Source organism: Carya illinoinensis, chromosome 5, assembly GCF_018687715.1.
Source record: "Carya illinoinensis cultivar Pawnee chromosome 5, C.illinoinensisPawnee_v1, whole genome shotgun sequence".
Lineage (NCBI taxonomy): Eukaryota > Viridiplantae > Streptophyta > Magnoliopsida > Fagales > Juglandaceae > Carya > Carya illinoinensis.
Window position 1 is genome coordinate 31,469,039 of NC_056756.1, and position 25,180 is coordinate 31,494,218.

Genomic DNA, 25,180 nt, shown 5'->3' on the forward strand with positions numbered 1-25,180 from the left:
AAAATTGCAAACCCTATTACTCAGATTGTGTAAGCCTAAAGTTACCAGAATGACAAGCCAAACTCCTATCCCAAGCGTCAAGAACCACCTTATCAGCAGCGCCGAAAATCATGTTCTCCTCTTTAGACAATCTCTTAATGAAATTTGGTGGCGGTTATAAGCTAGATTAAAAGCGTCATCTTTATCTGAATAGATGCAATTTTATTTATACACCCTAATTTCATGGGTAATAGGCTTAACGGAAAAAATAAAAAAATAAAATAAAAAATAAATAAAAATCTATTTATCATCCATTTTCTCATTCTCTCATCATTCCATGATATCATTTCATAATGTGGCATTAGATGATAGATTCACAAGTGAAATATAATATATAATCTCCAATCTCTATCACAAGTGAAATATAATATATAATCTCCAATCATCTAATATTATATCATAAGATGATACGTAATCTCCAATCATCTAATGTTACATCATAAGATGATACGAAGATGATGAAAATTAAGATGATGAGTATTCAAATAATCATGGAGATTTAATACAATCTTGGGTAAAAAGCATGCCAGCCACATCACCTCATTGGAGAAGCACAGGATGCATTATTGGCCATTAAAGAAGCAACTGTCCGTAGGCAGGAAATTACATCGTAATAGGAGATTAAAAGCTTGTTTATTTGGCACTAACTCATCCTATTCAAGATTCTGATTTGCAAATCAACTATATCTTAAAAGACTGAGCATCTTATCCAGAAATTGCAACACAGAAATCCGATTCAAGTCCAACGAGGTGCAGACAAAAGTGTACTTGAATTCACTCAGAAGCTGCTGCCTTGTAGAGTGACAACAATTCTCCTGACCCTCTTATTCATAATTCCTTATACTAGACACATGCAAGATTTTCCGCCATGAACTTGTCAATTCTTTTATGTTATTGAAAATAGCAAATTGCTCAATGAGGTTCAAAGGATGAAACCATTATCTATAAAACTTTGGGAATCATAACTCGCAACAAAAATGAAACAGAGGCAACCAACACAACATGGCTTACGAGTTACACCTTCTACCCAAACTTCTAAGTTCACTCACTAAGGAAACGAATGTTAAGGGTGGTAAAAAAAATACAGCACGTAGGGAGAAAACTAAGTAAGATTGCATTGACACTACACCAAAGGAATGCCCAGACCCAACTTCAGTAAGATATGCACTGCAACACATGTTGCGCACTTTTTTATGTGAATGATGACAAAACACGCTTGCCAGTTCTATAAGCATGGACACCTCTCCTTTAAGACATATATTTACAAATTTTCAGCTAAGGTAAAGCACAATTCTGTCAAAATGTACAAAGAGGCATCTGTAGATAGATGGTTTGGCAGATGAATATACCCTATCCTTGGAGTCACCTCTGACTTTGACATATTTTACAACATCTGCATTGCAACTCTATTTTCGTCCATGTAAAATGTATTCCAAGACAATGATAACAAGACTTACTTGAAAGGGAGTAGTGGTGTCAGATAATAACAAAGCATCTTTAATTATCCATCACATCCTTGTTACTGGTTCGATGAATATGTACATGCACCATCATCTATTTCTATTTTATTTTTAATTTTTGCTTCCACAATAGACCAAAACAGTTCCAAATGTAACGCAGAATCACATATCAAAAGATGCAACTTACTCTCCTTAATGATTCAAACGGGCTGAAGAAGCACAAGAACTTGAAACCATGTGATACAGAGGAAACATTAAGACTGCAACAAAAGTTTATAAGTCCTCCACCTTAGTCCTTTGATGGCCATCATGCCAATTCTTGTGGGAAAGATTTTGAACCTACAACTAATGGGCATCTAATGTGGCAATGAAATGGGTTTTAAAGCTGACACCAAGGAAATCTTTCTGACAATGTTGATTTTTGCATAAAGTGCTTTCAGGATGCTGGTGTCACCTACCATGAGAGCACGAAGGCATAACTTTTGTAAAGGCTATGTATGGAAGAAGCATGAGGGTTGATATTCCTGAGCTGTATCTTCAATATGGTTATAACCTCCTTTTAAAAAAACAAATAAATAAGTGATGAAAAATCATTAAAAACCGAAGGGTGTACCACTGTACCCAAGAAATATACATGAGAACCACCTGAATGAATGGGGAAAAAAACCACCAAACCAAGCCCTATACCAACCAGATTCTATCCCACAGAAACAAGCCCTACACGAAAACTAAGACAGTTATACCTTATACATAATATATACTAGATCCCAATCTAAACATTCTTAAACTACTATTTGGCACTGATATGTCCAAACACTAAATTTTTTTTTAATTCTTTAGATGGAAGTAATCTCTTGAAATTTTCAGATTCTTTGCATTTACTGTATTTGGGATGGCTAGTTATGGAGAATACTTTTTATATGGAAGTTACTCCCTCTGGTTTCCACTAATACTATTATTTTTACTTACAAAAGTAAAAGGTCCTGTTGGCAACTGCAGAATTCAGCAGCATGTTAACAGAATGGGGAATGAGGCAACCCATTGGCTTGCTAGGCATGCATGGAATGTAGACCATATTGTAATGTGGTGGGATCAAGTTCCACAATTCATTTCACAAGTTGTCTGGGTTGAAAACCAGATGTAATGTTCTGTTTAGATTCAGTAAAGTTCATTTCTTCTATCAAAACAAAACAAAAAACAAAAAAAAGGTAAAGGGTCCTATCGACAGCATTGGAGCAGAAATTCTGCAGAGCCAGGAACCAGCTGATGAAATCAACTCATTATACATAGGAAAGAATCTTTAGTTTAAAATATAAAAAAACGAGGCTGCGCATGAAAGATCTAAAGAGGGTATCTATCAAACACTTGCATTATTAAAATTAAAACAAGTGGATGTTATTTTGCAAACTTGTGGAAGAATTGCTCCAACTCTGCTTAAACTGCTACATATACTGCAGTGAATTTATTAAAAGATCACCGGGAAGAAACTCACATGCATACATTCAAGATGGTTTCAGTCTGTCGCACATAAACATGTACATTCAGCTGGCCAAACAGGCCTTGATTCTAGACATTTGTTTTACACCAAACATAATAATTTCCAAGCACAATACAGAAAAAAGCAAGCTAGTGAGACAAAATCCAGCCTTACTTTCTCAATGACAGTTCGCAGTTCGCAGTTTACCTCTAATATAATCAACAAGGCAAAGTATTCAAGCAAAACGTGCAGTTTCTCTTAATTTCAATTACTGCTCCTATTACATCAAATAAACTCATAGAAGATGTAACAGTCTTATTAAAACCAACTTCACTAAACATTCCAACAGATGCAGGCAGATACAATTGCGCTGGTTCATAAAGCAGGTAATCAGCTTGAAACAGATAAGTTGATTGTTATGCTTTTTTATCCATACGGCACTAGACAATTCAGGTAAAAATAACAACGAGAGAAATTTAGAGAAAAAACCACCCGCATCAAAACACAACGCGATCACAGGAGAGAGTCCCTATGTTTGGCTTGTTTCAATAGCTCCTCCCGGACTCTCTTGATCTCGGCTTCCTTCTCCTGTCTCTCTCTCTGTCAAAAAATGAACAAAAAACTAATTTAATCTCACTACAGAAGACAATGATCCGGATAATCTTTAAGGCTTAGACATCTATTTGTTACCTATCAAAACAATATAATGCGGATAACATAAAAATCAGCAACCATATCTTTCAAATTGGAAATATTATATAAACAGTTATAAGCAGCCTTGAACGAAAAATAAATAAAAAATCTAATTTGAACTAAACAAAGGCACGAATTCATCAAACATCGGAATTTTGACCAGTTCAATGACGAAATGGATCGACTACTACGTTCGGGACAGCCGAAAGATCACAACTAAACAGAGATCTTGCTAGCATACGGAAAGTCTTAATCTCAAAGATATTCTCTACATTTGAAAATTGAAATTAGGGTTTAACCAAATCGAGAAAATTCTTTTTACTTGATGGAAAGAGAAGAAAATGATGCAGAGGGGGCCTTTCCTTGAAATTTGAAGCAAATACATACGGCAGACATGAGTAGCAAGGAAATTGAGAAAAAGATTAAAACCTTTTCGTCTTGATGTAGAGCGATCCAAACGTGAAGCTTATCCATGGATTCCCAGAATAAGAAGGCTCCAAGTGACATTGCAAAGTAGGTGGACACTTTCACCATTTTCTCCAATGTATTCTCCTATGCCTCGGCAAATTTGTTTTGGCTGAAATTTTTTAGGGTTCCTCAGAGGTATTATATGATACATTCAAGGAGATGCATCGCAAATAATAAATCTGTTTTATTATTATTATTATTATTATTATTAGTATTATTATTTTGGTGCTTTTTGTAATTTTATTTATCAATTTTTTAAAGTCTTTATTTAATCCCTTTAACTATTGAAAAAATAAATAAATAATTTTATTAATAATAACTTTCTTAATTATTAAATAAAAAAAACTAAAATTAAAAAGGTTAAAATTGAAGAGAGAACTTTTGTTTTTTGTTTTTTTAAATAGAATTCAATTCATGAATGAAGGAAGGAAGTTACAGCAGTGATAAAAAAGTCCGGATATAAATTCCGATTACAAGCCAACTACTCATCAGTTATAAACTCCTCCGCACACAATTTTCAGTGTGCCAGACACTATCTAAAAACTTCAAAAAAACTCTCTAATGACACAGCCCTTCTGAGATGCGAGACTTTGTGAAAACAGAAATGTCCATCTCAACTTGTATGTGAAAAAACAAATACATTTCACATTCCACCCCACCCTCCAAAAGGAGGAGAGGATCCTTTAAAAAATGATAGGGACTCACTACCCCCTCCTCCAAAAGAGGAAATGGAATTGCCTATTTCAAAATATTCTTATTAACTTAAGAGAAATAGTAAAACTAAAACACACTGACACAACCCTAACAGAAAAAAAGAATAAAAATAAAAATAAGAAAGTATTGTGCTCTCCACTATCTGCCCATCCACAGTCTGCTCTGATATGCTATAGACTACTCCACCCTGAAGCTCATGCAAGCCACCCAGAAGCCCCTGCCTCATTAATTCCACAGCACAACAATCTTCTCATCGAGCATCCCCCTCTTCCCAATCCACGTAACCAGCTTCGTTGCCGTCAGACTCTACAATACTGACAAGCCATAGACATCATCTCCCATGTGGGCTGGCCAAGACTAAAACCAAATCCAATAACCTCCACTTTGGGCTGGCAAATACTAAAACCAGAGATGAAAACTAGCCTCTAATCTTATAACAACCAAGCACAGAGCTGCCGAGAGGCTTATTATAGACTCCCATAGCCAAAAAACAGAGCTAACAACCAAAGGAGAAAATGAAAAAACAACTAAGATACTATCTAAGCACGGAGACACTCGATCTCTGACCACCATCCATGGGAGTGTCTGCCATGAGTTACGACCAGGCTCCTTCCCAGAAAATGCTTTAACCTCTCCATGCAGCTCGGCATGCATCTTGATAACAACCCCTCTGTTTTTCATGGATAAAATAGAGTTCTTTTACCCAGCGATAAGCACTCCAAACCATCATGCAAACCTTCATCTCCAGGAGCAAAACACCCTGACCAACTCACACTGTAAACCCTCTTAAATGTCCCCATAGAAGACCATACCAGAATAGTCAAGAACATCGGCCATATGAAACCGAGATCCTCCACCTCGAACGTGAAATGTCTCTCTGCCCAGCTGGGTGATATAATAAGGTATAGGCCTCGGGACACAGTCTCTAGAGATGGCCTTTCAATCCACCAAAATCGTAGCCAAACAACTTTTATTACCAGAAGAGAAAACGGGCACAACACTAAACAAACAAAAAGAATGGTAAAAGGAAAAAGGTTGGAGTAGGGAGAGAGGGCTCTACCTCTGGACGGTTTCCTAGTCTTTTACCTAGAAAGAAGAGAAAGCTTCTCTCACTAGAAGGGATTAAGTTCTTTTACGTTATCTCGTTTTTTGAAGAGATAACTTTGAATGGCAACATTGAATGACTAAATAGTATTTATTATTATTATTATTATAATGCGGTACTACTCCCTACGTGGGAGCTCCCGTGAGGCTCCCACTAGTGGTTTTATGTTTATTTTTTATGTCATTTTTTACATGTATTTTTTAAATATTTTTAAATATTTTAAATAAATAAATAAAAATCATATTATTATTAAAAAGTATTTACTTAATCATTAAATTAAAAAAAAATGATTCAGTGGTAACTTCAACCAACGTAAAGAATAGCATTTTCCTTACGGGGAAGCTTTTATTAATTCTAAAGCTTCTCTGATCATTAATTTTAAATTTTAATATAAAACATAAAAATGAAAAAACGAAATATTATAAACAGAAGAAGACGATAAATTTTCAATATTTTAAAATTTTTTTAAAAATAATTTTAAATTAGTCTTTTTTCTTGACTTAATTTTAAATTAGTTATTAATTCTAAAGCTTCTCTGGTCATTAATTTTAATATAAAACATAAAATGAAAAAAAAACAAATATTATAAACAAAAGAAGACTTTTAATTTTTATGAAAATAATTTTGATTAGTTATTTAAGACGTGAAGGAATGAAATAGCTTAAAATTAGCAAAATTGTTGATCCGTAAATTATATATTAAAAAAACAATTAGGACGAAATGTTATAGATAAGCCTTTCCTGATTAACATTGTAGCACTCTGATTGATTCTTCATCTTATTTTTTAAAATACATTACTAAAATTTATTTATTCTTATTTTATATATTGAGTTTTACAATATATTATATATCAGCTTATTTATTATTTCTTCATATAATTTAAATATTATACTTTTTAATATTTTTCCTCTCATGGAAAATCAATAAGATAGACTAATTTAAAATATTTACAATGATGAATAATTCCCTCCACATCTAGTGAGTTCTTGTAGCAAAATGTAAAATGAATGATGGAATACAAGATTCGCTGAGGGCACTTTTGAAAAAATTTCTTTATATTTTAAAGAAAATTATATTATAGAGCATCCACTAGAAGTACTCTTTTTTTTTTTTTTTTTTTTTTGCCTATGCTAGTTACCTCGTTGGACTTGATGGGAGAGATTACTTAGGAGAATGCGTCGAGGCAAATGACAAAGAATTAAGGGTTTTGATAAAGAAATGTAAATGATGACAAAACAAGGCCGGCTTTCTAAGAAATCCTTCATATTTCTCCCATTTGGCACTGGATATTAGAAACGTAACAACAGAACAAACCAAAAAGGGTGGCTACACTAACTCTTTTTAAGCTCTTTTAGCCAGTGACAGTGCTTTTGATTGCAGAAATAAATGAAAAGTTGAAGATCAAGCAATTGATATGGGGAGCATAGGTCATCTTTTCAGGTACAGTGATGGTCTGGAGTCTCTGGACATTGCTCTTGATTTTCGGTACTTTGGGCAGCATTGGTGATGGTCTGGACATTGCTATTGATTTCGGTACTTTGGGCAGCATTGGTGATGGGCTAATGACTCCACTCACGATGCTTGTTCTCAGCGGCTTGATCAATGAGTATAGAGGAACTTCAGGGATTTCTTTCTCCATTGAAATTGTTAACAAGGTATGCAAACTAACTGCAGTACGGTTTTAAATTACATCAGGACCAGATATATCTATATGTAAGAGAGCCTCATGCCTTTTTCTTGCAGTACTCACTCAGGCTGCTTTATGTTGCCATTGGAGTTGGGATATCGGCTTTTGTTGGTAAGAAATTTGACTCATGTTTGAGAGAGAGAGAGAGAGAATAGAAAATGCTTCTACTTGCCCTGCTTTATAGAATGATCTGGTCTTCAAAGTTCAACAGATATCCATGTAAAATGTCTTAGAAGTCCAATCTTTTCCCATCAGATGGATTAGGCTTCTTCATCTTGCACCCTAGAGGCTAGCTCGAAATTGAAATTTCTTCTCATTTCCATATCTTCATTTTTTTCCCTCTTTATTACCCACATGAAAGCAAGAACTTGGGAGTAAATTTATCAAGCCTAGCGTCGTTTTTTAACATTTTGCCATTTCTACCAAAACACATGTTAGTTGTACTTCCAATATTTTCTCGCTGAAAACAGTAATTGGAACGGCCATTTGATTGGTAAGAACAATATGAAACATCAGCATATAGTAATAGTATAACAGCTTTTAATCATAATCTGCATATAGAGCAGTAACTAGGAGCAATTGAATTTTTAATGCACCGCACTAGATTAAAACTTTTGAGTTCTGACTATGCCTATACACTTCATACTTACAGAGGGACTATGCTGGACAAGAACTGCAGAGAGACAACATATTGCATGAGAGTAGAATACTTAAGGGCAGTCCTCAGGCATGAAGCTGGTTTCTATGACAACAATGCCGCTTCTTCCACCACCTTCCAAGTCGTTTCTACCATCTCTTCTGATGCCCATATAATCCAAGACACTATGGCTGAGAAGGTTTTTGATTGTGATAGAAGAGATTCTTATTTCTTCTTCATTCTATTTTGTTAACTTCATCTACATTTATTTTACTGTAGCTACCCAACTGCCTGGCTCACCTTACATCATTCATCTCTTACCTAATAATTGCATTTGTGCTTTTTCGGCGACTTGCATTGGTGGCTCTTCCATTCTCGCTCCTGTTTATCGTTCCAGGAGTTGGGTTTGGAAAGAAAATGAATAGCCTCGGGTCAAAGGCAAGGGATGCCTATGGAATTGCTGGTGGGATTGCAGAACAAGCAATATCATCAATCGCACTGTCTATTCATATGTTGAGGAGCATCAAGCACTGGATAGATTCAGCTGTGCACTCCAGAAAAGTATGGAGCTTGGCATAAAGCAAGGCCTCACAAAGGGAATGATGATAGGGGAGCATGGGGATGATTTATGCAGTTTTGGCTGTCCAGGCTTGGGTCGGTAGTGTTCTAGTCACTGAAAGAGGAGAGAAAGGAGGACTTGTTTTCTTTTCTGGAGTTTGTATCATGCATCTTGGCAGGAGTGTGAGTTACTTTCACTCATACTGCTATAATTCTTCCATCATTTGATTTTAATTGGCACTGACATGTTTTGTGGTTCGGAAGCATTTGCACCTTGTGCCTTGTAAACTTCAAAATTCAAAAATCTAATAGAAATATGATATTTAATTAAAAAATATTTGGAATGCAGTGTTTGTTACCGAAAAGAGTATAATAGAAATTATTTTAAGTTATTGAAGAATTCTCCAAGTACTTCAGAAGTTTTTCAAGTTCAGTTCCCTTCTATAAAATTTTGTTGTTTGGAATATAGAGAGGAAAGGAAAAGATAATGTTGTTATTATTTAAGAATATAAACATCAATAGCCTTCAATTATTACTTGGGAAGTTTCTCTGTCATAACTCACATCCTTAATCTTGTATCTTTAGGTCCATTATGAATGGCCTCCCAAATCTCTCCTCCATCTTGGAGGCAACAATTGCTGCCACCAGGTTTCTGGAGATGATTGATCGGATTCCAATTATAGACTCCGAAGCTGAAAAAGGTAAAATTCTGTCAAATGTCAGAGAGAAATCGAATTTAAAGAGATTGATGTCAAATGTCAGAGGAGAAATCGAATTTAAAGAGATTGACTTTAGCTACCCATCAAGACCTGATACCCCAGTACTTCGAGGATCCAATCTTAGAGTGGAAGCTGGAAAGACGGTAGGTCTAGTGGGAGGTAGTGGTTCTGGAAAGTCTACAATAATTTCTTTACCAGAGAGGTTTTATGACCCTGTCAATGGAGACATTCTTCTTGATAAGTACAAAATAAAGAGACTACAGGTTAAGTGGCTAAGGTCCTTGATGGGACTAGTTAACCAACAGCCAATTCTCTTTGCAACATCCATAAAAGAGAACATTATGTTTGGCAAGGAAGAAGCTCCAATGGATCTAGTCATCCATGCAGCTAAGACTAGATCCATGCAGCTAAGAGCACTGGCATTGGTTTAGCCAAATGCCAGTGCTCTTTATAATTTAGCCAACTGGGAGAAAAAATGATCTACATCAAATTAGTTAAACCATTTTCATTTACAATATGAGCTACAGTCTTTTTAAAAGAGAAGTCATATTTGAAATGAACTGAAGCTCTTCATATTGAATATTTAATCATTTTTCGAGTTCACTTCGCAATGCTAATCCCTTTCATTTTACTACCTGCGGCCAAGTTTCCTTCTCATATTTAGTTAAAAATCCTTCACATTTTCTAGAATATGAGATTCAATTATTCGATTTATACATATATAAATTCCAATGTCATTGTCAACCGCATATATGAATTCCGTTGTGAAAGCTGGAATGTATGATTCTTGGACGATATTGGAGATTGTGAAATAAAAATAAAAAGTATTTAAAAAATAAAAAATAAGTTAAAAAATATAAATAATAAAAAATAATAATATTTTATTATTATAAAGAGTATACTAGCTAATCCAATGTAGATTTTAATTTTTGAGTTATTAGCTAAAAGAAAAAAAGTTACATATTAGTCAAATTTTAAAAATTAAAATAGCTAAACCAATACCAATGCTCTAAGGCTGCAAATGCACATGACTTCATCATCAAACTTCCTCAAGGATATGAAACTCAAGTAAGTCATGATTATTACTTCTTAGCCAAGTGAAAGATAATTTTCAATGCTAATTTTGGCTTGGAAAAGTTTTCCTTGTATCTCAGGTAAGGAAATTTGGAGTTCAATTGTCTGGGGGGCAAAAGCAGAGGATTGCTATAGCAAGAGCTTTAATCAGAGATACAAGAATCCTTTTGTTTGATGAAGCCACTAGTGCTTTGGACTCGCAGTCTAAAAGAATAGTACAGGAAGCCTTGGACAAGGCATCAGAAGGAAGGACAACAATCATCATTGCCCACTGCCTTTCCACAATCCTCAGGGCTGATTTGATAGTGGTTCTTCAATCAGGAAGTATGGTCAAATTTGGGTCTCATGATGAGCTGATCCACATGAATAATGGAGAAGGTGGGGTCTATAGCAAAATGGTTCACTTGCAGCATCCAGCAATGCAAAATGAAGCCTTTGATAATTTCTACCATCCAAGAGAGGATACAAATCTTGGCAGAATGATTAGTGCCATGGCTCCACAGACACCTATCAATGTGAGATCAAGTAGGCAAAGTAGCCCAGCCTACCCATTCAGCTAAGTTTTCTCCATTGATCTTACACACTCATTAGAAATACATCCTACGATCATGATAATGATGGAACATCCAAAACCCATCCTTATCCTCTAGTTTCCCAATGGCGGTTACTACGGATGAGTGCACCCGAGTGGAAGCAATCTTTACTTGGATGTTTAGGCGCTGCTTGCTTTGGAACTATTCAACCAATTCATGCCTACTGCTTGGGAACATTTGTTTCAGTTTAATTCAAAGATGACAATTCTTCCATAAGATCAGAAACCAGATTTTATAGTTGCATCTTCCTCAGCCTAGCAGTTCTTAGCTTCATTGTCAATCTCTTACAACACTACAATTTTGGAATTATGGGAGAGTGTTTAACAAGACGGGTGTGAGAAAATATGCTTGAAAATTTGCTAACCTTTGAGATAGGATGGTTTGATCAAGATGATAATACAAGTGCAGCCATCTTTGCACGTTTAGCCACAGAAGCTAACATGATACGCTCACTAATTGTGGAGCATATGTCATTGCTGGTTCAGGTTTTCTTTAGTGCCTCCGTTGCTTTTGTCCTTGGACTAGTAGTCACTTGGAGGGTAGCCATTGTAATGATTGCCATGCAGCCTTTACTCATTGCAAGCTTCTATTCAAGGAGTGTTTTGATGAAAAGGTTGTCTAAAAAGGCTAAGAAAGCACAAAGAAAGGGTAGTCAACTAGCAAGTGAAGCTATCATCAACCACCAAACCATCACAGCATTTTCCTCATAGACAAGAATACTCTGTCTATTTGGAGCAGCAATTGATGGCCTTAGGAGGGAGAGTGTCAAACAGTCGTGGTTTTCAGGTTTTTGACTACAACTGCCATATCTTTAACTTTCTGGTACGGAGGGAGGTCAGTCAATCAGAAATCGGTCACCCCAAAACACCTATTTCAAGCTTTCTATAAGATCTTAACTATTCAACAGAATGATGAGCACATGAGATATATTTGTCTTGGCTAACACACCTAAGCCGTGTAGTTTTCCATTATATTTATAGTTGTACAATGGGACTGTCAAGCGTATAATCAAGAAACAATCAAATACATGTTTGTAAGAGAAAGTCATGCTAACAGCTGGATTATTTTGAATTGGTAATAGAAATGGATGGAGTGAAGAATTGGTGCAGATACTCCTAGATTTTCTGATAAAGATTCTAATAGTCTAACACTCCCCTCGAATTAATGGGGTTTTGACAGACCATTAATTTGCTCTTTAGATACTGAAAACGTTGTGTAGTTTGGCCTTTGGTGAAGACGTTTGCTATTTGATCCACAGTTGAGACATGTTGGACTTTAATATCATTGTTGCATACTTTCTCCCAAATAAAATGACAGTCAATCTCTACTTGATTCTTTCTTGCATGGAACACCGTATTTGAAGCAACTGCAATTGCCCCAATGTTATCGCACCATATAGTCGGTATGTGGACTAGACCAATAGCCAACTCTTTGAAAAGCATTCTAAGCCAATAGACTCCAGCTATAGCAAGTGCCATTGAATGGTACTCTGCTTCAGTACTCAAATGAGAGACCACATTTTGTTTCTTGGAGCTCCACGAAACCAGGTTTCTGCCCAAAAAAGTTCCATAGCTGCTAGTAGACCTTCTATTGTCTGGATTGCCTTCCCAATCAGAGTCGCAGTAGGTATGTAATTGTAGAGGAGATGGTGTGTAGAACAGTCCATGGTTTACAGTGCCCTTTAAGTAGCAAAGAACTCGCTTCATAGCCTGCCAGTGTGGAGTTCTTGGCTGGTGCAGATACTGACATAGCTGGTTAACAACATAAGAAATATCAAGACGTGTTATTGTGTAGTATTGGAGTGCCCCAATGATTTGTTGATAAGTAGAAGGATCAGATATTAGTTCTCCTTCTATACTGGACAGCTTGGTACTTGCCATTGTAGGCAATGTAAGGGGCTTGGCACTAACCATTTGAGTCTGGTCTAAGAGATCACAAATGTACTTGTTTGATGTAAATGCAATCCTTGTGAGTTCCTATCAGCCTCCACACCTAAAAAATAAGATAGAGAACCAAGGTCCTTGACATGAAAAATACTCTGCACATGTCGAATGAGTTTGGTAATTTCTGAGGTGTCAGATGTCAAGAATAAGATAAAACTCTGTGTAAATGGCTGAATGCCTTGGCCTTGAGATTTCTTCTTTATTATATAAACTATGCCACCGAATACTATACATGGAAAGTCAATTATATACAACAAACGGTGCCTAACATTCCTCCATAATTCTCTCTTAATACGGTGCCTAACATTCCTCATTGACAGCCCCCCTCAAATTGATGCCCATAAATCAACAAGCATCAATTTGTTACTTAAGAAGCAATGTCGATGACGAGTGAGAGCCTTGGTGAAGATATCAGCGATTTGAAGTTCAGTAGAAATATGTGGAAGAGTAATAACACGAGCTTCAAATGCTTCACGGATAGAGTGACAATCGACTTCAATATGCTTCGTGCGCTCATGATAGACAGGATTGGCCGTGATCTAAATAGCACTTGTATTATCGGCATGTAGAGGTGTGGGATCAGTCTCTGAAAAATCTAGCTCAGCAAGCATACCTCGAAGCCAAATAATTTCAGAACAAGCTAAAGACATCGCCCGGTATTCCGATTCCGTAGAAGACTTAGAAACTCTATCTTGCTTCTTACTCTTCCAAGAGATCAATGCATTACCTAAGAACACACACCAACTAGTGATGGAGCGTCGTGTATCTGCACAACCAGCCCAATCAGCATCGCAATAAGCAGCAAGACTAGTAGAGTTGCTAGCCGGGAAGAATAAACCATGGGCAGAAGTGCCCTGAACATAGCGTATGATCCTACGGAAAGCAGCCAAATGAAGATGACGAGGAGCCTGAAGAAATTGACTGACTTGCTGTACAGCAAAAGAAATGTCTGGTCTAGTAATGGTGAGATAAACAAGGCTACCCACCAACTTTCGATATAATCGAGGGTCAACAAGTAAGTCACCCTCCTCTTTGCGAAGCTTGACATTTAATTCCATAGGTGTATCAATAGAAGTAGCTTCTTGTAGGCCAGCTGTAGTTACCAAGTCACCAGCATACTTATGTTGATTGAGTGAAATACCAGAAGGACTACGACGCACTTCAAGACCAAGAAAATATGTGAGAGATCCAAGATCTTTCATATGAAAGGACTGTAAGAGATGAGTTTTGAGCTGGCTGAGTAGGACAGAATCGGAACCAGTGATCACAATATCATCAACATAAACTAAAAGAACAACAATACCCATGTCTGATTTCCGAAGAAACAATGAAGTATCATACTTGCTTTGCTTGAATGAAAATTGTAATAAAGTTGTGCGAAATTTATCAAACCAAGCCCTTGGAGCTTGCTTGAGACCATAAAGGGAGCGACGAAGCTTACACACATGTGAAGTCGGAGAGGTGAACAATCCCTGGGATGGCTTCATGTAAATACACTCTTTAAGATCACCGTGAAGGAAAGCATTCTTAACATCCATCTGATGTAGTGGCCAATCATTGGAAGTAGCAAGAGCTAGAATCAAACGAACAGTAGTCATCTTAGCCACAGGAGCAAAGGTCTCTTCATAATTGACACCATATTCTTGATTATTCCCAAGTGCAACAAGTCGAGCTTTGTAACGTTCCAAACGTCCATCAAATTGAACTTTGACTGAATAAACCCATTTGCAACCCAGAGGAACAATGGTAGGAGGACATGGCTCAATATCCCAGGTGTGACTGGCCTCTAAAGCAGCAATTTCTTCTTGCATAGCTTGTCGCCAACAATCTTGCTTGACAGCATGTGAGTAGCATGTGGGAATATCAAAATTGGATAATGTAGCAGTAAGAGCAGAAGCAAACCATCCATACCTATCCGGAGGTACTGACACTCGAGAAGAGCGACGTGCCAAGTGCTCTGAGGGTGTTGCAATTGATTGGTCCTGAAGCATGGTAGGAGCAGATATCGATGGAGCCACCGGAAGAGACTGTGGGCGGGAGCGTCTTGTATACACAAAACCTGGTCTAAAGCGAGAACTGACGGGATGACAATCTGAGAATGGCTGTTCAAAGGAAGGAAGAATCACAGTAGAAGAGGATGACACAGAAGACAGAAGAAAGAAATGTTGATTTTCAAAGAAAATAACATTTCTAGAAATCCGTGTACGATGTAAAGTATGATCATAACACACAAATCCCTTTTGACACACATTATATCTCAAGAAAGCACAGCGGACAGATTGAGCAGATAATTTATGTCGCCATGAGGAGGCAAATGCACAAAACATACACAACCAAATGTACGAAGATTATCATAACTAGGTTGCGTAGCAAATAAGCGAAAATAGGGAGACTCCATATTTAAGACTTGAGAAGGCAAACGATTAATCAAATAAGTAGCTGTTTTTAGAGCCTCGACCCAAAACATGGATGGAATAGAAGATTCTAACAAGAGAGTACGTACCACATCAAGGAGATGACGATTTTTGCGTTCGGCTACTCCATTTTGTTGAGGAGTAGAGGGACATGAACGTTGATGAATAATACCCTTAGAAGCCAAGAATGTTTGAAACTTAGTAGACAAATATTCACCAATAGAATCTGTGCGTAATGTCTTAATAGAAGCAGAAAATTGATTGTCAACATACGCTAAAAATTCAATAAAAATACGAAAGACCTCAGATTTAGAGCGAAGAAAGTAAACCCAAGTAAATCTGCTATGATCATCAATAAAAGTCACATAGTATTTAAACTTTTCATGTGAAGGAACAGGAGAAGGTCTTCAAATATCACTATGGATAAGATCAAAGCAGTGAGATGCTCTACTAGCATGCAAAGGGAAGGGAAGAGTTTTGCTTTTATCAAGTTTGCAAGAATCACATTCAAGAGATAAAGAAGAACGATTTTTATTACCAAGTAAACCAGAGTTCAATACATGAGATAAGATTTGAGTATGAGGATGACCTAAACGACGATGCCATACCATACTAAGATCTGAAACATTATTACAAGCAAAAGACTTAATAGAAGAAACTGGAGAGAAATTGGGAACAGACAAAAATAGTAGAAATAAGCGCCCCACTTTAGGTCCCTTCGCGATCGGCTCCCCCGTTACCTGGTCCTACACAACACAACCATCACCAGAAAAATTAACAGCACAATTATTATCAACTAATTGGCCAACAGAAATAAGATTCGTAGAAAGCTGAGGAGCAAGAAACACATCAGTGAGCTTTGAAGAGACATCTCCGACAGCAGCTATGGGCAAAGAGCTGCCATTGGCAGTCTGAATAGCAGATTGACCAACGTAAGGCCGGACATGGCATAAAGCAGTGAGATTATTAGTCATGTGATTGGAGGCCCCCGAGTCCACGTACCAGAGTTTAGTAGAATTGTTAACTTGGAACCCCATTGCTGATAAGGCCGAAATGAGCATCTGTTGCACCATGTCGGGGGTGCAGTAGTTCATTGCAGGAGGTGCAGAATCAGAGGATGCAGCGGAAGGAGAGCCATGTGCTGCGTGAGGAATAGTAACCGAAGTCTGAAATGCTTGGGCCGGACGATGCTGAGGGCGAATACGACACTCTGTGATAATGTGACCCTTCTTCTTACAATAAGAGCAAAATTTCTTAGAACAATTGGCAGCAATATGCCCATATGCTTTGCAGCAGAAACACTGCAAGTTTTTAGAATTTATAGGTGGTCTTCGTCCGTGGGCAGCATAAGCTACAGTAGTCATCCCAGAACTACCATGAGATTGCTCTAAAATAGCTTGAGTATTAAGACGTTGTTCTTCACGAAGTAACTCTCCAAAACAAATATCAAGAGAGAGAACAGGAGATCTGTTCAGTAAAGAGGAGCGAACAGATTCATATTCCGAACGTACCTTCATAAGAAACTGATCACGGCTGCTAGTCGCATGAAGAGTCTGAATAGTGCGAAGAGCGGCATCGGGAACATCCACTGTAACCAAATCAGCATATTCATGCCAAAGGGTCAGAAAAGCCGAGTAGTAGTCCTGGATAGAAAGACTACCCTGTTGAAACATGGCAATCGCATGTTCTAACTGAAAGCGACGAGCATCATTATCCTGATGATAAACTCTCTTCAAGTAAGCCCACATAGATTGAGCGGAGCGATAGGGTCTCAAGTTGGTGACAATATGAGGCTCCACTGAACCAAGAAGCCAAGACATGATGCGTGCATCAAGCACAGCCCATGACGGAGAAGACGTGTCATCCAGAGATTTTTCAGAAGCAGAGGGTTTGGCAACATCCGTGCCATCAATATGACCCCAAAGATCTTTTTCCTTAAGAAAGAGTTCAAACTGAAACGCCCATGTAGAATAATTGTTGCCCGTAAACTTGATACATACAGGTGCAGAATCCATAGAAAAAAAATAGAGCCAACCCGTGAAGAAAGAGACCCACGGGAAGGAGCAAAAAAAATATATTCTTGCCGCTTTAATGTTCCGACAGCCACGTTACACACAACGCAGCACCTTAACAGCTCACGTGAAGAAAGAGACCCACGTGAAGCTGCTGGAAGAAAAAAATTCTTGCCGCTTTAATTGAAGAAAGAGACCCACGTGAAGCTGCTGGAAAAAAATATTCTTGCCGAAAGAGACCCACGTGAAGTTGCTGGAAAAAAAATATTCTTGCCGAAAGAGACCCACGTGAAGCTGCTGGGAAAAAAATATATAGTTGGATTGCAGAGCACCGACTGAGAGAAATGAGACTGAAGCCAACAGAATGATGGGGTTTGCCGAGAACCTGCCCTTCTGCCTCTCCCGTTTTATGCAACTCCTTCTGCCGAGAACCTACCCTCGGAGCTACTTGAGCAGAAAGAAATACGGGAGCTACTTGGGCTACACTGAGAACCTGCAGAGCACGAAACCAAGAGATGCAGAATCTGTCGAGATGATGGTGCCGAGAGGTACAGATCAGTGTTTCACGTTGAGATCAGAAAGAGAAACCGAGAATAGAAAACACTTAGAAAAAAAAAAAATTACACAGCTCTGACACCATGTCTAGAATAAGATAAAACTCTATGTAAATGGCCGAATGCCTTGGCCTTGAGATTTCTTCTTTATTATATAAACTATGCCACCGAATACTATACATGGAAAGTCAATTATATACAACAAACGGTGCCTAACATTCCTCCATAATTCTCTCTTAATAGGGTGCCTAACATTCCTCGTTGACATCAGATCCTGTCACCAAAATATCATCTACGTATATTACGATAAAAATTTTGACATTTTCAGTATGTTGAGTAAATAGAGAGTAGTCATTGACGGATTCATGAAAACCAAGCTCAAGAAGTTGCTGTGATAATTGTTGAAACTAGGCTCTTAGGGCTTGCTTAAGACCATAAAGAGGCTTATATAATTTGCAAACATTGTTCGGTTTGGTCTCATCAACAAAACCTTTTGGTTGTTCCATAAACACCTCTTCATCTAGAAATCCATGTAGAAATGCATTCGACACATGCAATTGTCGAATGAGCCAGTGAAAATGAACTGCAATAGCCAAAACTAAACAAATAGTAGTTGGCTTAATCACGTGTGAAAAAGTTTCATGGTAGTCCATACCACTCTTTTGATCATACCATTTGGCCCCGACTCTAGCCTTAAAATGTTCAATATTGCCATCTGGTCTCCTCTTAATTTTTTATACCCATTTGTTCTGGACAATGTGTTTATCAAGCGGACGAGGACATAGAGACCAAGTCCCATTTTTCATCAATCCATCAAATTTCCTTCCACTGCAGCACGCCATTGTGGATCCGAAACTGTTTGAGTGTAGGAGGTTGGTTCAGGAGTATCCAAGACTGTGAAAAAAGCTTGCAAAGGATGTCGGGTATTATAGAATAATTTGTAATTAGGAAATGATTTTGGTTGAGAGTGACCTGTTTTGGAACATGTTTGAATTTGAGTGAAAGTAGGCTGGATAATTGGATTGTTGGAGCTATTATCGGGTTCTTGCGGCACCTGTGGAGAAGGAGATATTGGTTGAATGAAAATTTCTGGGTCAATGGAATTTTCAAAATTTAAGGGGGGAGGAGGAGGAGAACAATTATTGGATGCAGGAGGTGGAGATTGTTGTGCAGAGTTTGATGCCGCAAGAATTGGCCTTTCAATTGAAGGAGAAGAAGAATCATTCTAAGGTGGAACAACTGCAGAAATGTCAGATAATAAATTACTAGATATAACTAAATTTGGAATTATCAATGGGTTACCTGCAGTAGGATTTGTTCTTCGAGATGTGGTGTTCTCAGCTAGTTCCTTAGCTAGGAAAGATTTATCATCAAAGATTACATGTCGTGAGATGTATACCCGTTTAGTTGCTAATTAAAGACACCTATATCCTTTTTGACAGTTAGAATAGTCTAGGAAGTGACACTTTTTACTTCAGAATGCTAACTTATGGTCGTTATATGGTCGAAGGAGTGGATAGCAAGCGCATCCAAAAACACGCAAGTCCATATAAGTTGGCTCAGTTTTATGAAGTAAAAAGTAAGGTGTCATATTATCTAAGACTTTGGTAGGCAATCTGTTTATTAAGAACACTAAAGTAAGGAACACATCAACCCAATATTGGGGGGACAAGCTTGATTGGGCTAGAAGTGTTAGTCCCATTTCTTGGATGTATCTATGTTTCCTCTCGGCAATTCCATTTTGTTGAGAAGTGTGTGGGCAAGTCAACCTATGGTATATACCTTGTGTAGTTAAAAAAATTTTAAACTGGTTGGAAGTAAACTCTCCACCATTATCTGTTTCGATTTGTTTTATTGATGTTGAGAAAAAAATTTCTGCAATGGTTTTAAATTTAACAAAAGTTGCAAACACATCAGATTTTTTGTGCAAAGGATATAGCCAGGAATATCTTGAATAATCATCAATAAACAAAACATAGTAGGAACAACCACCAGTTGATTGTACAAGGGAAACCCATACATCAGAGTGGATTAAAGCAAGAGGAACAGAAGACTGGCGACTAGACTCTGGAAAAGGTAGTTTCTTAGCTTTGCCAAGTTGACAAGCTGAGCAAAACTCTATTTTATTTGAAGGACCTTTGACAACGAGTTTATTTGAATGAAACAGACTATCTAAAATGACACTAGAGGGATGTCCTAGTCTTGAGTGCCAAGTATCTGCATTAGCTTGAACCCCTATTGTTGCTGAAAGACATGTGAGGCTCTTATGAAAAGTCTTACACCCAACTAGTGGATAGAGGCCGTTTTCAACCACATCTTGAAGTAGAATTCTACCAGTCAGGTTCTCCTTCATAATAAAATCATTAGCAGTTAATATAAAGTAACAATTATTATCTAAACAAAATTGATTGATAGAGATAAGATTGGTAGCTACTTGTGGGCAATGGAGAATTTTGTTTAGATGAAAATTGGATTGGCCGAAGTTAAAGGTGGTAGAATTAGTGTTTAGAACTTGCAGACCTGAACCATTTTCGACAATTACAGTTTTTGATTCATGAAAGGGCTGCTGATGAGTGAGATTAGTTGCATCTGATGTAATATAGGCATTGGCGCCGCTGTCCATGTACCAAACTTGATGATCAAATGTGGCATTAGTCTCAGCCACCATTGCTGCGAGATCTTGAGGAGGGAAACGACCATGATATGAATAATCAAAACCGTGAAAACAATCAATAGCAGTATGGCCAGATTTACCACAAATTTGACAAACCGGGTGGTTGTTGGGGAGTTGTGGAGGAGTAGATTTGGTCTGCTTGTGTGGTCGAGAAATAAAGGAACCTGCATTCTGCATTTTTGTGGGAGGGAGTGGAGGTCCTTTCTTTTTCACATAAGTAGGTGCCTTAGATTTGTTTGCAGCAAATGCAAAGTGAGTACTATCCATGCTAGGAACAGATTGATTGACCTCCAGAAGATTTTCATAGCCCAACAATTCGACTTGAAAGTCTTCAAATGTGAAGTCAGTGTCACGGGATGCAAAATTAAAAGATGTGACAAACGGTGTGTATGATTATTACAGGCCACCAAGAAGAAAGGAGATCAAGTCTTGATCGTCAATAGGTTTACCAGCTGCTGCCAATTGATCTGCAAGATTTTTGGCATTTTCAAGATACTCGAAACAGGATTTGGTATTTTGAGTCAATGTTTGAAGTTGATGTTTAAGATGGGAAATGTGAGAACGAGATTGAGAAGAAAAGCGAGTCTGCAGGGCAGTCCAGACTTGCTTAGACGTTTCCAATCCATAAACAGTGGAAACAAGTTTTTCCTAAAGAGATGCAAGGATCCATCCAAGGAGATAAACGTGTTTCTTCTGCCAAACAACATAGGCAGGATTTAATGAACTAGAGGCAAGATGTTTTGCGTCAGTACCATCAATGAAGCCAACTAAGTCATGTCTTTGAAGGAGATTAAGGAACTGCATTTTCCATGCCAAATAATTGTGAGAGCCGTCTAGCTTAACAGAAATAGTGGTGGTAGATGGAGGTAGGATAGGTTCAGGGATGGGGGTGTCGTTGGTGTTGGCCATTTGGATGGTGCAGAAGCTTGAGAAAGGATCGTTTGAAAAGTGTGAGCTTATAGGATGTTAGGCTGATACCATGTAAGATCTTAACTATTCAACAGAATGATGAGCACACGAGATATCTTTGGCTTGGCTAACACACCAAGCTAACACACCTAAGTCGTGTAGTTTTCCATTATATTTATAGCTGTACAATGGAACTGTCAAGCGTATAATAAGGAAACAATCAAATACATGTTTGTAGGAGAAAGTCACGCTAACAGTTGGATTATTTTGAATTGGTAACAAAATAGATGGAGTGAAGAATTGGTGCAGATACTCCAGGATTTTCTACTAAAGATTCTAATAGTCTAACACTTTCTTCATCTTGATTAGCACTGGTAAGAACATTGCAGATGCAGGAAGTATGACTTCTGATATAGCCAAAGGTAGCAATGCCATTAGATCAATTTTTGCAATCATAGACAGAAGAAGTGAGATTGAACCTAAAGCTCCACCGGTATTAGAGTTAAAAAGTATATCAAGGGTCATATAGAACTTAAGAATGTGTATTTGTCTTATCCAAGTAAGCCTAACCAAACAATTTTCAAGGGCCTAAGTCTCAAGATTGAAGCCGGGAAAACCATGGTACTAGTAGGACAGAGTGGTTCAAGCAAATCCACTGTTATTGGGTTGATTGAAAGATTTTATAACCCCATAAGGGGATCTATATTTATAGATGAATGTTACATCAAGAGCTACAATTTAAGGAAGTTAAGGTCACATATTGCATTAGTGAGTCAAGAGCCCACTCTCTTTGCTGGAACTATTTGTGAGAACATCGTCTATGGTAAAGAGCATGCTTCAGAATCTGAAGTAAGGAAGGCAACAATACTTGCAAATGCTCATGAATTTAAGGTATGGATCCCTCCTCTTTATGTTGCTAGAGAAAAAAATTACGGCAGGCTGCTTTATAGGGAAAAAAACACTTTATAATGCAGTTCTATGAAAGATGGCTATGATACTTACTGTGGAGAAAGAGAAGCGCAACTATCAGGATGCCAAAAGCGGAGGATAGCACTAGCTGGAGCAATACTTAAGGACCCAACAATACTTCTCTTGGACAAGGCAACCAGCGCCCTTGATAGTGTGTCAGAAAATCTAGTCCAAGAGGCACTAGAGAAGACGATGGTAGGCAGAACATGTGTAATCGTAGTTCATCGACTATCCACAATACAGAAGGCAAACAACATAGCTGTGATAAGGGATGGTAAGGTTGTGGAACTCGGATCACACTTGGATCTACTCGCCGTTGGATGTGGTGGCGCATATTATTCTCTAATTCAGCAGCAAAGTAGTCACTCTACATATATGTGACTAGAAGACTCAATGACAATGTTCATCATGTAGTCCCACTAGTTGGTTTCTCATTAGGAAGGAAGACCAACCTAACATGAATGCATTGCATTAGATTGTGTTTGGAATTAAGACCAAGAACCCTCGATATATGTTTCTCTCACTGTTATAATGTCTATGAGCAAGATTCATAAAAATTAATCCCATAATGACCCTTTCATATGTTTATACTACAGGAATTATTGTATGGGAGCACAAACACGCAAGACTCAAACAGTCATTGAAAAGTCAAATCAACAAATGAATTCTTCAAAGATTATGATTCTTTGCCCCTATAAAAGCTGAGAAAGATTGACTGTGCTCGTTGTTGTGAATGTAGCTATTAAAAAATTAAATAACTATATTTAAAAAATCTTCATAAGCTTCGATTTTTATAGAAGGGGTATTTTAGTATGACATTAGATCACGTAGAGCCTTTGCATTTGAACCCAACTCCAAATTTCACCCAACATTTTATTGTTGTAGAAAAACATGATTTTATAGCTTGTCCTTGATAGACTTAGTTGACATGAAACAACAATAAATTTTGATTTGAACTTCAAATAAGTGCAAGTCTTGTGGTTGTAAAAAGCTAAAAGCCCCACACTACTTACCCCATGACAAAGACAAGGATAAAACTAGACTGCAAGTGAGGGAGGGTGTTGAGGAATAAATCTCACATTATATCTATGGACAAGGTCTTGGTGATGTTTATAAGTAATAAACAACCTTATCTTGTTGAATCGGTTTTATAAAATAAGTTAGGCCCATAAATTTCTTCACAAACTTGTTTGAGAAGTTTTGGTCATACCAAATTTGCCGGAAGCCACAGAAATTAGTTTCATAGACTTTTCTTGCTGCATGCTTGACACCCGTTCAACTATAGTTCTATGAAGCAATAATATTGCAATTTAGGTTGCATTTGGATAGTGAATTGATTTCAGATATTTTGTGAATAGTAATGAAAAAATACTGATAAAATATTGAATATTAGTAAATAGTAGTGAAAAGTAATAATAAAATAATGAATAACAATAGAGTGTTCTCAAAATAGTAGGATTTTCAACCATAGAACTATAAATGTAAGGAGTTCTTTTCTCACTTCCTAAGTTGCTAATTCAATATTAGAAAAACGATCACCCTCATTAACCAAGAGAGATCAGAAACACAGAGTCAAAGAGGGATTTCTCATGCTTCTACATTAGATTTTTTTTTTTTTTTTGGAAGTATTTAAAAACAACATAGAGGACAAAAATGGTGATGTTATGATTTGAATCAACGAAGTTAGCAGCTATAGTTCCAGTGGAAGAAATTAACCAAAATTAGATATTATTAAAATACTTTATTACTGTTATAGTATGAAGAAAATGGGTCTTCGTCGGTAAAGTTAGGGTTCTTAACTTACGGTTTGAACTGAGTGCAGGAAGGGTATACACCCTCGAGCTAGGGAAGCTCTTAGCCCATAGTGCATTACACAAGCTCCTGTCTAGTCTTTCTTTGGTGAAGTCCCCACCTTGTCTACCATTAGTCCAGGTATATTTATTACCAACCGAGCCCATGTCATAAAGCTCACAAGCCTCAACAGCAGTTCTAAAAGTCTCAATCTGACTGTGGGGTCTTAATGCTCCTCCCCACTTCTCACCATAATTAAGAATTTCATTAAAGTCTCCTAAGCACAACCAACCTTTAGAACTTTCTGGTTTAATGGCTTGGAGGAGCTGCCAACTCTCTTTCCTCCTTGAAATACAGGGGCTGCCATAGAACCCAGTGAGTATCCACTCCATCCCTACCTCATCTCCTTTCACCATAAGAGAGATGTGGTGTTGGGTATATGAATGGACTACAGCCTCACATTCCTCTTTCCATAGGAATGCTAGGCCTCCACTTAATCCTTTACAGTCAATGACAAAGCTGTAGTCAAAGTTCAACCTTCTTTTGATGGCTTCAATTTTGGGTCTTTTACACTTTGTTTCCATTAAGAAAACAAAGGTTGGGAGCTTTTTTTGCACCATCTGGTGCAGATCAAGAACTGTTTGGGGGTTCCCAAGCCCCCTACAGTTCCAGCTGAGGCAACTCATTGGG

General features: G+C 37.6%; 1 long non-coding RNA gene and 1 pseudogene across 1 annotated transcript; one reads left to right on the forward strand and one right to left on the reverse strand.

The window, feature by feature from the left end:
• Positions 1-3,210: 3,210 nt before the first annotated feature.
• LOC122309123 lies at positions 3,211-4,314 on the reverse strand. Its single transcript, XR_006242347.1, has 2 exons — positions 4,099-4,314; positions 3,211-3,576 (listed from the first exon to the last, which is right to left on the reverse strand). It is a non-coding gene; the product is annotated as an uncharacterized LOC122309123 (long non-coding RNA).
• Positions 4,315-7,112: 2,798 nt separating this feature from the next.
• On the forward strand, positions 7,113-23,126 carry LOC122309134 (annotated as a pseudogene).
• Positions 23,127-25,180: the final 2,054 nt, after the last annotated feature.